Genomic DNA, 13233 nt, shown 5'->3' with positions numbered 1-13233 from the left:
AGTAAGAAGATGTAGATGCTCAAATTGCAAATGAGGAGGAGGATGTACTTTTCGTTGCAATTGGTTTTTGCAGCAATATTTCAAGTGCATCTTGGTTAATTGACAGTGGCTGCACCAACCACATGACACATGACAAGGAACTCTTCAAGGAATTGAGAACTACTGATATTAAAAGGGTGAGGATTGGAAATGGTGAACACCTTGCAGTAAAAGGAAAAGGCACAATAGCTATCACAAGCTATAAAGGTATAAAAATCATTACAGATGTTCTTTTTGTGCCAGAGATTGATCAAAATCTGAGTGTTGGTCAATTGTTGAAAAAAGGCTATAAGGTGATGTTTGAAAATAAACATTGTTTAATCAAAGATGTTGATGGCAGAGATTTGTTTAAAGTTGAAATGAAGGGAAAAAGTTTTGCTCTCAATCCAATGGAGGAGGAGCACATTGCCTTTAAATCCAAAGAAAATGTCACAAAAATTTATGTACCTGACTTGAAGAATAATATTCTCAGTATGGGAAAATTATCGGAGAGTGTTGAAGCAAAATTTAATAACCTGGAAAAAAAGGTTTACAAAATTGGAAGAAAAATATGTTGATATGGAGAAAGACAAGGAAAGTAGAGTCAATCAAGTTGAAGAACTCCATTTGTTGCTTTTGGCACAAAAAGAAAAGGTGAATGAATTACAATTCAAATTAAAAGCCCCTTTTGGTTCATGTGTTTTACTTGAAAATAATGGTTTTGACTTAGGAGAAGACCATAAATGGAATGGTGTTGAGACATCATCTGAAAGGGAAATATGGTATAATCATTATCTTCGAAGCTCATTGAAGTCAAAGTCTTTCTTAAATCCTTTTAATTCAAAGGGTGAAAGTGGAGAAGATTTTGTGTGGAAAATTAAAAGTAATTCAATTCAAAATTCTGCACGGATTGATGCAGTGAAGAAAAATATTGGAGGCAGTGTGAGCGATGACAATCAGAAAAGCAACAATCTGAATGAATAATATGAAAGGTTTGAGTTTAAGGGGGAATTTGTTAGCATTAAACTCAAAACTTTCAGCCGTCATCAGTTTTATTTTAGCATCTGAATAACCAATAATTATTATCTTTAATTCTAGTTTTGAATGTCATTTATACTATGATTTAAATTTAAATTATAGTATAGGTTTTATGAGAGAGAAGGTAGAATTTGAGAAGTCTATTGTAAGACTATTTAGAGAGATTGTATTCTTATTTGAAAAATAGCAGTGAAATAAAATATATATTTTCTGTTCACAAATATCTTGCTCTGTTTTATTCCCTCAACACCAACAACCCCTATAATTTTGAAATTGAGAACAAGAACTTAAATTGACTCTTGCATCAACTTTTCCTTCTAAGTCCAACCCTATTAGCCCCTCCTTCAATTGGGTGCAGAGGACCCAACAACAACATCATCATCCTTCTTCATCAATGGTAAGATGTTTTAAAGTTTAATCTCTCTCTCTCTTCAATTTTCATAATGGTTTCCATCTTTTACACCATTCTCTTCCTGTGGAATAACAAAAATTTGGTTTGGATTTTTCAGGTGAGTGCCTCCTCAGGAACTTCATCAACAAATGTGCCTAATCCTCTAATAGAGATTCCTTCAAACCAAAACTACAGTGGATGCTATGTTTCTAAGAGGCAGGAAGAGAGGTTATTCACAATTTCAACTCTTCCAACCATTGAATTTTTTCAAGATGGTGTTTCACATGAATTTTGTTCATGTATCTGAACACATCTTTTCATTTAATTGTTTATATATCCTTTCTTTTAATTTTTTTATTGATATTTTTTGATGAATTCAATGTTTGTGAGCAGATTATTTTCCTTGGATTTTGTTTATAAAATTTGGAATAGATGACATTGTAGAATCTTAATACAGTGATGTTGGTGGAGATGACAGGGATTAAAAGACTAAGCTCATTCTCTCTTGAAAACCCACCTCTATCCTCATCCAATTTAAATCTTTATCTTTTCCTTCTCATATGAAAGTAAGTGAAATAATTTCATGTCGTCGTTGAAGAGAATTCAACTTGGATTTTAGCAATTCAACTATAAGGTTGGTTCAACTTTTGATCTTGTGGTGTCACTCTTAGAGTCGTGAGACTTGTTTGGTCATCTTGAATTTAGTTGGTATGTAGTTCTTCAAAGGGACTAGAAATCACTAGCCTTGAGAAGCAAGGGTGGAAAACAAAACATAGGTGTTGATTAATTTCTTTGTTTAATGACTATGTTGTTATTAGGCTTAATTTTGGTGGCAGTGTTGCCTTTGGAGATTTTTGTTATTTCGGTTCCTTTGTTAACTTTTGTTATGTTTGTTATTTTTGTTCCTTTATTAAGTTTTCTTATGTTTGTTATTTCTGTTCCTTTGTTAACATTTGTGGTCTTTGGATTTATGTATGAGCTAGTTTAGACCATAAACTTAGTTTCATACTATGTTTAATTACTCTTAAAAATATGTTGGTACATTTATATTTACTTTGAAATGACGTTTTCTTGAAAGTAAGACTTGAATTTCTTTTGCAAAGTCAATTTGTAAAATGAAAACCACTCCAAAATTACTCTACCAAACATGTTGCTGATTCAACTAACATGTATGTTTCCTTTTACATTAGAAGAAGGTGAATTTTTGGACATTAAATAAAATAAAATCGCATGCTTAGTTGTGTTATGTCATTCATACTTTTGCACAAATTGTGCTTAGTCTTCTCACTGTCAATCATGCCTTTTTAATATTGATTATAGGTTTTTTATAACACTTTATATTTATGCTTGGTATTTTGAAGTTATAATTAGAATATGTGGCTTGATATAAGAGGAGGATGAATTTTTTTTTGTAAAATTTTCGTAAATATTGGTGTTAGATTGAAAACTGAATTAAATAAGCTAATTGACTAAGATGTTCAACTGATTGTAGGAAGTGTAACAAATATATTACCAAAATATGAACCAGTTGTTTCGAGAATTCAATTGATTAATTTACACGCAAAAGACTTAAAACAAATTATTTAATAGATATTAGAGTAAGAGATAGATAACACAAGAGAATTATAATGATTCATTCTTAACCAAGAGCAACATCCACTCTCCAACACACCACTGAGAATTCACTGAAGCAATCAAATAAGATTACAAGAACAACAAGAAAAAAAAATTATATACGAAAATACAGAATAATTCCATATAATATATGCCCACATCCGCTCTGGTGGAAGAACTCCTTTAGTATTATTTTCAATTATTATTCACAAATATTATATATGCTATTATAATTATTATAAATGTTAGAAATAAACTGCACCGGGTGGGACTCAAAACCAAGTCCCTTGAATGAACAAAGAAGCTTAAACTATTACACCAATCAAGTTTTGTTGTTATGTTATAATATTGTTATACTTATTGGTATGATTATCAATATTAATATATATATATATATATATAAATTATTAATAATATTCATATATTTAATATCATTTATATTATTAATTTCATTAATTTTATTATTATTCAGATTAAATATCTCACGAAAACAACTGCTTCAGTTTTAGATATTCACAAACATACAAACCTGAGTTGTTGAGTAATATTGAGGAGAGGTGTAATCTTAGGGTTACATATGTGATGAATCCTTCTAAGAAGTACAAAATAACAGTAGTTTATCTTTAAGTTTACTTTAAAAAAATATGTCCTTTTTTATAATTCAATTTAAAAAATATAATTATCTCATTATAAATCATTTTACATGTTACTCAAAAATTTTATATTCTTAAATTTCTTTTTTCATAATCTTTTAATAAAAATATATATTTTAATTTTTTTAAACAAATTTATAATTTTTGTTTTAATAAATGAGATTACATTTTTATATATTTTTAATAAAGTAATACTTAATTATCTTTTTTTTTAACAGTAAGCATTGATTATATATTAACTTAAATATAATTATATTTATATTTTATTATTTATTTAAATATATTATAAGGTCCACAATAAAATAATAATTACAATTAAATAATTGTATATTGTATATTATGATGTTAATGACAAACTTCACTGTATGTATCTTTAAGACAACATTGATAAACCTAATTTCAAAGAGAATAATTGTATTTTTCTCATAATAAGCCTAAATACTAACATCTTATTCGTATCTTAACTCTGAGATATTTGAAGATATACCTTCTTTCAACATATGTGGAGAACAATACATGATAACTGATTTAGTTATAACTGCCTAAATTATAAGTTTCAAACTTATTTTTGAATATTTTAACTAGTTATAATTAAAAGCCTACAAATAGAGATTGATTCATTATCCTCTATATTTATGCATTTATACAGAATAACAAACTTTGTACTTAATCATTTATATTTTATAATTATATTTATTTTTAGAAAGAGATAAAATTTAATAAATAGTACAAGTCTATATCATTTATAAAATATGGAGAAAAAAGAACATAATCAAATAAAAATAGTGTTAAATTGAAAAGAAAAGATAAAAAAAATTGTTGACCGATGAATTATGTACTTGTAATTATTTATTTTATATTTTCATGAATTCTGATTATATGTTTTCTTTTTCACTTTAACACATTAGTTGTATAATTTCTTAAATTGTTAATGTATGAGTTGGTACTAGACGAGTCAGTCATTCGGTCTAGTATCAAAATAAGTATTGTAATTGTAAAGTGACACAATAAAAGTAAAATTGTCTCTTTAATAAAAGATTATGGGTTCAAATTTAAAATAGAATTTTTTTTTCACAATTACTAGTGGTATAGTAATAATGAAATTAGTATTATATAATATTTTATAATAAATAATCATTATTAATTTATAAAAATTCAATAAATTTTTTTATTATTATATTTTTATTGAAAGAAAAATAAATTTATCATATGGTAGTTTACATTAATAAATAATTATTTATAACATGTATATTTTTTATTTTTAATAAAAATTTAGTGACAACTTAAAAATAGTCACAAGTAATATATAAATAGTGACAACTTCAAATATAGTCACAAGTAATATACAAATAGTGACAACTTAAAATATAGTAACAACTAATATACAAATAGTGACAACTTAAAATATAGTCACAACTAATATACAAATAGTGACAACTTAAAATATAGTCACAACTAATATACAAATAGTAACAAATTTTATATATAACACTAATAATTGCATTATCACAACATAAAAATAATATTGACTTATGAAAAATAAGATCATACATTTAAATATAAAATAACATAAATTTAATAGTTTTTTCGTAAGAATGAATTTATTACATATTATTATTGATACAAACATTGTGATAATTCTAAAGTGGTATAGTGGAAATAATGATTTTTTTTTCATTAAAGGGTTTTGAATTCAAATCATTATTAAATAATTTATGTATTGAATTTACATTTTAATGATTTATTTAGAAAAAAATTGAGTTTGAGACTTCGGATTTGGTTCAGAGCAAGATAATTTCTTCAATAGCAAACAAATGGAGGCAATTTAAGACAATTTTGACAGACCATTACATCTTTGACAAATACTGTTGATCAAGAGTGATCAAGTACTTTGAAAAATCCAAATCCTATGTGTTTGATGCAAGACTGGTGTTGTTGCTGTGTTTTGGGAGGGATCTGGGTATAATAGAATGTGATCCACTCCTTTGTTGAATCTAAAACTGATGTGATTTAAAACCTTTTAGAAAATAAAGTGTTTTTTTCCAACTAAGTGAAAAACAACTTGTTGTTTTGTTGAATCAACCAGTTGTTTTACTCTTAAGAGTTTTTGAAAATGGTTAAAATTGTTTTAGTTTGGTTGACTTAACTCCCAAACCAAACAATCGGTTGTTTTGTGGTTTCAACCGATTGTTTCTTTGAAAATCCTAACAGAATTTTGTTTTGGTTGTTGAATGTGCTTTAAATGATTTCCAACTGAATACGCTCCTTCATTAATTGCTTTGACCAATCTTTAGAAAATATAAATGGTTTGTTTATGTTTCCAAACAAGCAAGAGAAACATATTTGAGTTTTTCAGTTGTGACAAAAGTTGATTTCAAGATTTGAACATTCACATCAAGCTTTGGGTTTTCAAAGAGAGTGGAATAGGATTGCAATTGTCTTGATTTCAGTTTGTTTTGTAAACAAGTGTAATCCCTTTTCAACCTTCTGTATTTTCGGTGTTGTGTTGCCAAGGAGTGTTGTGTGCTCTTGAGGTGGTCAAGATCAATACTCTTGGTGTGTGTCTTGTCAAAGGGAGTGTGTTTCTTGAAGGGTTCAAGGTCACTACTTTGGTGGTTTGTGTGTTGTAATCTGGTTTGATTACTTAGTAGATTACCCAGTAGTTTTTTGGGGACCAGTATAAATTGTTGGTGTATCAACCAGTATAAACTGTTGGTGTATCTCTCTCTCTTACCCTAAACTCATTTAAATTCTGTTTGAAGCTTTTCTGGTATAAACAACCAATTGTTTTTCTGTTACTTTGCTGTTTGAGTGCTTATATTCTTGGATAACCTGATTTTTGTTCTAGATTCACACAAAGAATTTGTTACACATTGAAAAAGTTTTCAAAAACCTCTCTTAAACAATTCACCCCCCCCCCCCAAGGCCATATATTCTAACAAATACAGGGACAAGTCTCCTTGTGAGAAATATTTAGAATTAAAGGCCTAAACAAGAGGGGGAGAATTTTTTTTGAAGGATTTTCTCAAAGGTTGAAGGTAGAGTGAAAAGTTCTTAAAAATCAACCAATTGAATTTTTGTTCAGCTCAATAAATTTTTTGTTTTAAGTTTAATTCTGGAAAATCAATCTGTTGTTTTCACAAAACAATCGGTTGTTTATACTAGCAGAAATACCTTTCTGAAATTGTCGTACACTCCAATACAAAAATACAATGTTTAGAGAAGAAGAGGAATAAAATACACTTGGGTAAAACAAAGCTTAAAGTTCAGAAGTACAAAACTCAATCCTATTCCACACATTTGAGATGATCCAAAGCTTTTGATATCTTGAAAAATGTTTTTGATAATCTCTCTTTTTTAGTTTTTTTTACAAAAGAGTGTTTAACAACCTTTATATAACCTTAATCAAGTGGTCAAAGCCATTAAATCAAAAACCTAAAGCAGTTGGAATTATTTAAAATAATTTAAAACAGTTAACAAAATTCTATTATGAAAACAACTCCATCAATTGAAATAACTTTTCTGTTAAGGTTTTCATAAAATTAACCAGTTGATTTATCGATACAACTAGTTGATTCTATTTTAAAGCAAAGACAAAACAAAGCTAAGCTTTTCCAAACCATTTTAAAAATCACTAAGTGTCAAACAACAGGTTGATTCTACATTTCAACAAGTTGAAATTTCACAGCCTTTTACAAAACCCATCTTTTCAAAAAGATAAAAATTCAAATGAACTTGGATCGTCTTAAGGAGTGAATTAACAAGTTAAAAACTATTAAATAACACACACAGCCAGAAGGAAAGTCTTCAAGTTTTCCTCATGGATTTGGAGACATCAAAGTCTCTTGTTCACAAAGACATGGTCTCAATTTGTGAAGATGCATCCCTCATGGGAGGTTTGTGAACATTTCATTATATATGTTATTAAATCTTATACTGAAATTCATAATTTATGTGTATGATGTACTTATAAGAAAAGAAAGGAGAAAGATCAAATAATTTGACAAAGGAATCTTACCCCTACAAACTGTCTCAGGGAGGTTAAGATTTGTTAGAAAAAAGAATTTGGAAGAAAAGTTAAAGAGGCAGCAGATAGAATCTGGTTTCGCTGAACTTGTTTGTCCTCCACCCCTCCTAGTCGACATGAGAAGTAGAAGTTGGCTAGAACTAAAGTAAGGGGTCAAATGCATCAGATAAATCATTAGAGATTTCCTAGCGTATCGTAAATTCATAATTACATGTCATATTTTTAGTGTTACACACTTATCATTACATATTATATTAACATATATTATTATTCTTTACATGATTCACTAGTGGAGCAAAGCGCACATGGAAGTATTGTTCCTAAAGGTTGAGATGACATCTTGACCATGGCCATTAGGACTGAAGAACACCCAGGTCGTGTACGAACGACTGGTTTTGGTGTTGGGGTCAGACAATACTTTGGATTAGCTTCTCGACCCAACATTTCTACTGCAAATGTCATTTAGGAGATGATTGAGCACTTAACTGCACAATTGATAGAGACTGACTTCACAACTAACTCAGAACATAAAATAACAAGTTACTAAATAGTTAAGAGTTGAATTCAAGCAAAGATATAATCCATCTAAACCAGTAGTTGTAATTTATGCTCGTGGTGGAGCTAGCACCAAAGGTAGTTGTGATGTGGAGGACTTAGAAGATGATGACATTGAATCCTCCTACCAGTGCAATTTGTTTGTTGGTGGAAATCCTCCTCATGTAATGGCCATTGGGATAATGTATCCAGGAGGTTCAACCATGTACATCGTGTCCATGTAGAGTGATTTCTCTAGAATGGTGGTTGAAAAAGTTAGACATGCATCTGCCATAGTTCTAGTGCCCACAACAGAGGTTAATACAGTGGGAGAGGCATTTGAAACATTTATTGCATGGCCTACACATCAAATTAAGATCATTTAAAAAAAATCATCAAGTATATTTCATTCAGGGATATTAATGTTAGATTATTTGTTAGATTTATACTTTATATGTGTTATTATTTTTACAAATCTCTGGTACGAGAAAAAAAATCCCCAATTGGTGGTGATTTTAAGCACTCAAGTCTAACCACAAGTCGAACCATATGTGAATCCAATCCAGGAGTTGGTTAGGATTTCACATCAAATGTTTAAGGATTCTTGTGTGATTCCTTGGGGTGCAACATTATTTGGTGTTGACAATGGTGGTATACCATTTTGCATAAGCATACAAGATGTCTTTGAAATCATCCAGGGTAATCAATCGTTGAACCTCGCAGTTATTCAATTATGGATGATGTAAGTACCCTTAATAATTACATGCTATTTAATCAAATGATGTTTCATGAATCATGTCATTGATATTTATATTAACAATATAGGTATATAAATCATATAATTATTAACATGAGCAATGTTGATATTTATGGTTTCATTGAGCCGCAATCCATACAAAAGTTTGGGAATAAAAAAATTGATTGTTAGACTTACATTCAATGATGCATTCAGACATTCAGAAATAGGATTTTTATGGCTCCTTTTATAAATGGGTAATTAAAACTTGTTACATTTAGAGTCTACGTAATTATAAAAATGACTAATAATACTAGGTCTCATTAGCAATTAATGCTTCTTTGCCCCATAGAAAATATTATTGTCTTGTTTTATTCACTGCATAGGAGCCAAGTCAAGATATGAAGACCGTAGTATAAAGGTATGTTATTGTAAATTATATAATTTATTGTAAATTACTAATGACTTTCTCTTTTTAGTGCAATTAATGAATATAGTGTCTTAGGCGATAAATCCACTTCATCGTCACAATCTACGTTGGATTTATCCTAAGGAGGTATATATTTACCTCTTCATTATAAGTTTTACATTTTTTCATTCAAATTAAATTAATTGTTACTTATATTTCATAATAGTGCAATTTTGGAGTCTCTGTAAAAACTTTATGTTTGAGAGATCTTTTGTGACATGAAGGAAACTGGACGATGGAGAAGGAAGGAGGAAGAAGGTCTTTAGAGCAGAAAGGTAGATTCTAAGGTAGTTGTTTCGACAAAGAACCCATGGGTAGAACACTCCTCAACGTTCTTTTTCTCAAATTTTCCAGACGGTCACGGGGAGTATGATATGTTTAGGATCTTCCATAAATGGTCAAGAGTGAAAAAGGTCTTCATATCCAGGCGTTTGAATAGGTGGGGAAGGAGGTTTGGTTTCGTAAGATTTTTTCCAGTCTCGAATGAAGCTAGATTGGAGAAGCAGTTAGACCAGATTTACATTGGTAGTCTTAAACTACATGTCAACCTTCCAAAATATAGGAGAGCAGAGGCTGAAAGGAAGTATGAGAAGACAACTTATGCTCGTAAGGATTACAGACGTGCAAGTAGCCCAAGGGGTAATAAGGTTTTGTATGACAAGGCGGTATGGCGAGAAACTCCTAGTAGATCTTATCGAAGGGGCAACAATTTTAAACCAAAAATCTCTTATGCAGAAGTGGTTCGCAAATCTCCCCAGGATCTATGGAAGGGTCTCGTCATTGAAATGACGCCAAACACCCCGTCTTGGTTACTTATCAGTGCAGTTGGAAGGATGTTACCAAAAGTCTCTTTTGAATCCTTGAAGGAAGAGTTTGTTAAAGGGGATATGAGCAGGGTCAAACTAAGATTTATGGGAGATAATCTAGTTCTTTTAACACCAAAGTACGGCGAACAGTTGGAAGAAACCATTCAGCTTAATAGTGAATGGTTTGGCTCTCTGTTTGAATCTGTTGAACCTTGGTCCGAATTGTATGTTGTTGGTCATAAAGTTGTCTGGGTCAGGTGTTATGGACTACCACTTCCACTGTGGAATAAAGACTGTTTTTCAAAAGTTGTTAGAGAAGTAGCATCCTTGATAGAAGTAGATGAAGCAACCCTGTCGTGGGAAAATCTGGAATATGCTCGTCTGCAAGTGAGGTTGCTCATTTCTGGCAAAGCAGAAATGATGAAAAGTATAAGGATTAATGGTAAAGTCTATAACATAACCATTTTAGAGGAGGTATGCATCCAAGAGAGTGGAGTGTGTGCATGCATGCAAGATGACTTTGCATCGTCTGATAGTATTTCTTCTTCGGAAACTGTAGTGGAGGAAACCTCCTTCTCTGGGAGGCCAATCGAGGATGGAGTTGACTTTAGGCACGGTGGCTTGCAGCGGAACGTGGTATCCGAGGTGGAAGAGCAGGCCCAGTCCCTGGTGGAGAATAAGTGGAAGTTTTTGGATAAAAAGGCTCTTAGTGATAATGGGTGTCAGACCAAAGGTGCTTTCTCATTCATAAATGAGGTAAAACGTGTGCAAGGTGTATTTGAAGGAGGGGCAGCTTTATGTGCGGCAAACCAAGTCAAAGATGCCTGTAAGGTGATCCAACAATCCTTGGTTAACCTAATGGAAGGGGTTCAGGTGTGTAATTCATATTCTATTGGGCCTAAGCAAGGTGCGGCCCAAGTCGAAAACAAAGGTGTGTTTAGTAAAGAAACAAACGGGGGGGGGGGGGGGGGGGGGGGGTGGGCAAGTATGGGAGGTAACGGGAAAGCAGTTGAACAACCTTGTGTAACGGAAAGGTCTAAAGCCATGTCGTCGTCCCCTTCAACTGGCCTACGATCAAGGGAGGTTGGTATGGTGAGCAACTAGGAGCGAGGAAGCCGCTTGAATACGACTCAGGTGAGCATCCGTGACTTGCAATCCATCATTGCAGTGAGGAAGAGGGCTCGTCATCAGGTAGTTCATACCCTCAATCCAGTGGTATATCTCGACGGAGTAAGGAGATGAACGCAAAAGGGTCATTTGACGCACCAACGGTACCAACTCAGATGGACATGGCCAGGAAAACCTCACCGGAAATTCATAGGCTGCGGGATCATGGACTACCAATTGCCCAATCGAAATGGAGATCAAATGGGAGTGATGGATCCATTCACCAAGGGGTTAACTCTTCTTCCAGGTTAAGTCAATGTTCCTTTGCAGAATCGTCTACTGACATTAACCTGTGTAATAATCGCATTAAGAATGAAGAAATGGTTGTTGAATCTGTCAGAGTCTGGGAATTGGGGCGTAACCTGGGCATGCAATGTTCAGGGGATGAGGGGAGCGTGGTTGGGGAACTGGACTGTATGGAGGAGAGGGACAATGAGGTCAAAAAGGGGCCTCAGGTGGGAAAACCAATGGAGTTACCATGATTATTGTCAACCTCAACATTAGAGGGTTGGGAGGGGGGGTGAAAGCAAGGTATCTGAACCATATTGTGTAAAAGGAGGGTGCTGAATTTCTGTGTCTGCAGGAAACAAAAATTTCATCGTTCACAGAAGCCAGATGTTACTCGTTATGGGGAGTTAATAACATTGGCTGGGTGTTTAATGAAGGTATTAATGGGGCAGGGAGCATAGTGACAATGTGGCATAAGGAAGCTTTTTCTTATGAAAACCACGTAGTAGGAACCGGGTTTATAGCAATTGTGGGGTATCATCTTAAAGAAAAATGTCAGTGTATGGTGATGAATGTCTATGCATCGTGTAACTTCAAAGATAAGGTAGAACAATGTGCAGCGTTGACAGTACTTAAGCAATCATACGGTAACTTGGCTTGGGTTGTGTGTGGTGATTTCAATGCTGTAAGGAAGGAAGAAGAGAGGAAAGGGATTAGAGGTTGCTCAAGCCAAAAGAAGGAGATTGACGGTTTTAACAGGTTCATTGAAAATAATGGTCTGCTAGATATCCCCTATGTAGGTAAGAAGTATACTTGGTATAAGGCTAATGGTACAGCAAAGAGTAGATTAGACAGATTCCTTGTGTCTGAAGAGTGGCTTCAGATATGGCCAGCGCCCAAGCAGTATATACAACCAAGAACAGTATCGGACCACTGTGCTCTAGTATTGAAATCGTGTATTAAAGATTGGGGCCCTAAACCGTTCAAATCTCTTGATGTGTGGCTTAAGGAACCGGGGTTCAGGGCTATGGTAAAGGAGAAATGGGATTCGTATGAGGTGCAAGGTAATAGCATGTCCGTTCTCAAAGATAAGTTGAAACTCTTGAAAGCTGACCTTAAAGTGTGGAACAAAAACGTCTTCAGCTGTGTAGAATCTCATAAAAGACGTATCCTGTCTGAAATTGAGGAGCTGGATGGTAAGGACGACGTTGAAGACTTAGAGGAATCTAGGAGGATGAGAAGGATGGAATTGCTCAGTCAACTAGGGACGGTTGACAAAAAGTTGGATTCAATATACAGACAAAAAGCAAGAGTGTGTTGGACCAAGCACGGAGACATGAACTCCAAATTCTTCCACAGTGCAATTAGATGGAGAAGACTTAAGAATGAGGTCAAAGGTGTAGAGGTGGATTCTCAATGGTGTGAAGACCCACAAATAGTACGTAGGGAAGCAAAATCTCTGTTTGAAAGGAGGTTCTTGGCTACCCGGGAAGTGGGTGTAAATTTGGGATCAGTGGAGTTCAAATCCCTTAACTTTGAAGTGAGTCTAGTT

The 13233-nt window shown here is 32.9% G+C and overlaps 1 pseudogene; it reads left to right on the top strand.

The window, feature by feature from the left end:
- Nucleotides 1-9021, top strand: part of LOC150023279 (uncharacterized) — a 59093-nt pseudogene extending 50072 nt beyond the window's left edge.
- The last annotated feature ends 4212 nt before the right edge of the window (nucleotides 9022-13233 follow it).

Source organism: Phaseolus vulgaris, chromosome 11 (assembly GCF_051622355.1).
Source record: "Phaseolus vulgaris cultivar YP4 chromosome 11, ASM5162235v1, whole genome shotgun sequence".
In the NCBI taxonomy this organism is placed as follows: Eukaryota; Viridiplantae; Streptophyta; class Magnoliopsida; order Fabales; family Fabaceae; genus Phaseolus; species Phaseolus vulgaris.
This window is presented reverse-complemented; position numbering and strand designations above follow the sequence as displayed.